Below are 5,436 nucleotides of genomic sequence, written 5' to 3'. Positions count from 1 at the left end.
GCGGCCTTTATAGGGCTCACAAACCCCGCCCCCGCCCCGGCGGCATTGGCCAATTCAAACGGGCCTCTTCACTCCTATTGGCTTCCTGGAGTGCCAAGCATCCTGCGGCTTCACGACGGGCTGAGGCGGCCCCTGCTCAGCCTAAACCCACCCTCTTCCTGGTCAGGGAAGGTCTAGGGAAGTTTCCCCTCCCCCACCCTCAAATCTCGGAGATGATTGGACAAAGGACAAACCTGCCCCGCGCTCGGTACAAGTTGTGCTCGCTGTCACTTAAAAAAGTTACCTTGATAGAAGGAAAAGCTCGCTCTGGGCGAGTTGGAATCCGCAAGCCGAGGGCACGTTTATCTTTACCATTCATTTATTTGCCTTACTTATGGAGGGTAGCAAGGGCATGCTCCTCAAGGGATGAAAATTACTGCTACAAATTGACGTTTATTGAATATCTCCTGTGTCCTGTTTGGAAACCTGACGGTCCCAAAGCAGGAGCACTATGAATCAGCAACAGAAAGCACACAAAGGTGATCCCTTCTAAAAGGACTGGAAATCCTTTACCTTTTAATGTTACTACTTAGCTGTAACGTGTGGTGCGTGCACTGGACCAAAATTACAGTCGTTCCGATTTGAGGGCCTGTTCTCAAGGCTGGTTAATGCCCGGCGTCGGGGAATGGCCACATCCCTTGCTACTAAGACCATGGGAGTAGCCCAGGCCTCTGCAGCTGTTTATAACCATTAAGTCATGACTCTTCCACCTGTCTGGGTAAATCTATCCCTGCAACAAATGCAGACACACTTGGAGGGCTCAGGAATGACTGTTTAGAAGACCGTACTAGCAAAGTCTTGGGCAAACAAGAGGGAAGGCCTTCCCTGTCATGCTGTTTCCTCAAGGCAGATCTCTTTTTCAGTATTTCCATAACAAGTGAACTACACTCCTCTTTGTGTGGCCTCCTCCTTCCAGGCAGTTTGTGTTGGTCAACCACTCTCCTGGGCTTTCAGGAAAAGCCAGAGACAAGCTCTTCTCTTCTAGAAGGCCTGGATCATGTCTTTATGTGCTTACCACAGAAGCATGAAGCACACTACTTGTTTGGATTAAAATCTTCCCTTTCCTAAAGGCTGAGCTTAAATTTCCAGAACCTTAAAACAAAAACAAAAAACTCTTCAGGTGAACCTAGCTAGTGAGCATGCATCTCCTCCTGAAAAGGCATATAGTTAGGAGGTAGTGGAATATGGTGGTTGCTAGCTCAGGGTCTCAAAGGAGAAATCCAGGTTTGAATCTTGACTCCTACCTTTTTCTGAGCACTAGTTTCATTCGTAAAATAAGGACTCCATAGAGCTGTGAGGACTGGATGAGGTAATGCATGTAAAGTACCTGTCCTGACATAAGTCACCAAAGTGACAGACATTTTTATTATCAGACTTACTTGGAAAGTAGCCACATACTTTTTTTTTTTTTAAACAATCTGCTATTGTTTTTTGTTAAGTTAAATGAGGGGTTTAGACTTGACTCTTAGGGTCCATTTTGGCCTAAACTTTTGAGTTTGTACTGACTTGCCTTATTTCCTCTGGAAACCAAAAAGCCTAGGTTCTGGTTCTGCTCTCTCCCAATTTAAGACACTTGTAGGTCATTTATATCCTTGAGCCCAGTTTCTTCATCTGTAAAATGGGGCTAACAGCACCTATTCTGCTAGCTTGGGAACGAGATAATTTCAAGAATGTTTTACTCTTTAAATGAAGGCTTTTTTTTTTTGAAAGCTTTCTATGAGAGGTACCCCACCTGGCTGCACACCAGAATAATGAGCTTTTTTTTTTTAACCTATGAGCTTTTAAGAAGTACATATGAATGCAAGGCTCCAGAGATCTACTGAACTGGAATTTCTGCATATAGGGTCCAGTCATGGATGTCTATAAGAAGTTAAACAGCCAATTCTCACATATAGCTTGGGCTGAGAACCTTTGCTTCAAAGGTAAGGAATCAGTTCCAGTACGCTTTTTAATTTAATCTGATTTATGAAGAGCAGTAAATTTATATAAAACAGACATCTGATTAAGGCCATCTTAGGCAGGCCTGTTTGGAACATTCTTTGTAAATACTGCCAGAAATTTCCAGAATAACTAGCTCTCCTATTTACTTGTTCGTGTACTTAATAGTTTTGACCAAATCACTGTACTCCACTTTCTGCTGCAACATGGAGATTTGGGGTAAAAGATATGATATGTAGCTCTGCTGTAACCTTTGCTCCAGAAGACCAACTAAGTTGAAAATGGGATATTAATAAAATTATATTTTTCCCAAAAGATCAACACAGATCAGGATCAAAAGATGCAAAAGGATGGGGCAATGTGAACATCTGCTTATAAAATCATGAAGGCCCATCATTATGATTTTTAAAATACACACTAGGGTCTGTATCAATAAGTAATTTGCTTCAAATTCCCAGGTTAACCTAAAAATCTAAAGAAACAGAAAGACAGATGAAATCTTATAACAAGGAACGGTCTAACAGCTATTTCATGACCTACAGCAGTGGTTTTATGTATTTATTTATTTATTTTTGGCTGTGTTGGGTCTTCGCTGCTGCTCACGAGTTTTGCGGAGAGCGGGGCTACTCTTCGATGCAGTGCACGGGCTTCTCCTTGCAGTGGCTTCTCTTGTTGTGGAGCATGGGCTCTAGGTGCGCAGGCTTCAGCAGTTGTGGCATGCAGGCTCAGTAGTTGTGGTGCACAGGCTTAGTTGCTCCATGGCATGTGGGATCTTCCCAGACCAGGGCTCGAACCCGTGTCCCCTGCATTAGCAGGCAGATTCTTAACCACTGCATCACCAGGGAAGTCCACAGCAGTGTTTTTTAAACTTTTATAAAGCAGAATCCAAATATATAAAATAGATTAACAGAGCAGCTATGATTGAATCCTGGCCCTCTCCGCTTCCTCCTGTCCTTTGCCACTCTCCAGTTGGTCCTCCTCTTTTTGCACAACCTCAGGGTTCCGTGAAATTTTAAAACCACTGCCCTATATGCATGTCCATTTTCACCTGCTTTTTAAATATAGTTAACAGGAAGAGAATGTGCAGTTGCTTCCACTTCCTTAACTTTGTCTTTAAGCAGTTAAGTGCTCTTTAACTTCCCTTAGTCCCACGCTGCCACCTCCCTACTATATCCAAAGTACTATTCTATTTGTAATTCAATTCAGAAAGCCTAGTAGTAATCGCCTTTCCCAATAGGTTTTTTTTGGGGGGGTGGGGTGGGGGAAACTCCCCCAACCAGGGATCGAACCTGTGGCCCCTGCAGTGGAACGAAGCACAGAGTCTTAACCACTGGACCACCGGAGAAGTCCAATAGGTTTATGGGGTTTTTTTGGCTGCGTCGGGTCTTTGTTGCTGAGCAGGGCTTTCTCTAGTTGCGGCCAGTGGGGATTACTCTTTGTAGCGGTGCGTGGGCTTCCCATTGCAGTGGCTTCTCTTGTTGCAGAGCGTGGGCTCTAAGGGCACAGGCTTCAGTAGTTGCAGCATGAGGGCTCAGTAGCTGCGGCACATGGGCCCTAGAGCGTGCGGGCTTCAGCAGTTGTGGTGTGTGGGCTCAGTAGCTCCTCAGCATGTGGGATCTACCCAGACCAGGCAGGGATCGAACCCACGTCCCCTGCATTGGCAGGCGGATTCTTAACCACTACACCACCAGGGAAGTCCCCCAACAGGTTTTTGCAAACCCAATATTCTCAGAATTTCCTTAGAACACAATCTATTCTGAAGCAGGTGGCAAAAAAGTCGTTATTTAAAAGATGTCAGAAAATGATGAAGGCCCTAATAATTTTTGCTTTAATATAGACAGGAATCCTGTTGGTTTCTACATTTGTTGCTGAGCGTGTGGACAGTTTTATTCAAGAATGCAATGTATAACTTAAAATAGAACAATCTGCTAGTTGTTCTTCACGATTTGTGCCTAAGGACAATAAATAAATTTTAACCAAACACAAAAAAGTACACTAACATATCATCTCTTCATTCTCAAGCATGTGTTTGTCTTGAATGTTACCAGCTTTCCACTGCTAGGCAAAGTGTTCTGAGTCCCCCATAATTTCAACCTGCCCCTATTTATTCCAAAAGGCCAGAGGAAATGGGCAATCTACATGGCATCCTTATTGGAACTTACTCTACCTAGAGTCTGCAGTCAGGTTTGAACCAATCTCTTAGAACAGTGGCTTTCGCTGTGATCCAATACACACATATTAGGTTGACCCATGTGACATGGCAGATATTTGACTATTTTTGACCTACGTGTATAGCAGTTACTTATGTTCAACCACAGTTTAATACAGACTCTTAATGTTTTCTATTCCTTATTATTAAAAGAAAATACTGGTCATATGCTTCTGAACTTGGGTAAGTGACTTAATTAATGAACGGCCCAACAAGTATTTCTAACAAGTTTCACTTCTCAACCCCAGTATTGCAGGGTGCCCCGTAAGTACATCACTCACACATACATTCTGCATCCATCACTCCTAGAGCCAAATTTAGTATGCATCTGTCCATTCTTTTCTTAGCTGCATCCTCACCACAAAAAAAAAAAAAAAAAGGCAGATCAATGCCACCAAGAGAAAAACAACCCAAGGAGTTTATTTTCTCTAAAAATTCATTTGCCATTAAATAAGTCAAATGAACCAACCTAGATGTCTCAAATAAGGAAAGTGGTTCTGTCATATTCTTGCCTTCTCTTTATCCAAAGTTAAGATAAACAAAATGGCACATACACTGTACTAAGGTCTGATATGCCCCTCTAGTCACTCTGAACTGCAGAGGGAGAGCATGATTCATATTTCCCCATTATTTCCTCCTCCTCTCAGACTAAGAGCTGAATGAGATTATGTGATTTAAATTTGTCTTCTTTCTTCAATTCCAAGCTATTTCTCTAATAAACAAGTTAAAAAAAACACTCTGCACTCCCAATGCAGGGGGCCAGGGTTCGATCCCTGGTCGGGGAACTAGATCCCACATGCATGCCGCAACTAAGGAGTCCGCATGCCACAACTAAAAAAAAGAGCCTGCACGCCGCAATGAAGATCCTGTGTGCTGCAACTAAGACCTTAAATAAATAAATTTTTTTAAAAAAAAGATCTTTAAAATTACAAACATCAAATAACTTAAAAGGGTATGCCTAGAAAAGAATGGGAAAATTCTTGGTATTCCAAATTCTGTAACTTGTTGCAAAATTAGCCACATAATCCGTCTTATAGTATCAAGTGCAAAGAAAACAAATATTACATGAAAAGTCTTGGACTTTAAACTGTTTCACAAAGGCCCTAAGGGTGTAGGAAATCCTAAAATGATCTCATACATAGTCACATGTCACTGCTTACAGGGAAATAACACTCCACATTCCAAATAATAGATTAAATTCCTAACCTGTTTTCCACTGTGAGGCACTCTTTTCATTAGTTAACCACTAC

Source organism: Pseudorca crassidens, chromosome 19, assembly GCF_039906515.1.
Source record: "Pseudorca crassidens isolate mPseCra1 chromosome 19, mPseCra1.hap1, whole genome shotgun sequence".
Classification (NCBI taxonomy): domain Eukaryota; kingdom Metazoa; phylum Chordata; class Mammalia; order Artiodactyla; family Delphinidae; genus Pseudorca; species Pseudorca crassidens.
The sequence above is the reverse complement of the archived record's forward strand: the minus strand, read 5'-3'. Positions refer to the sequence as shown.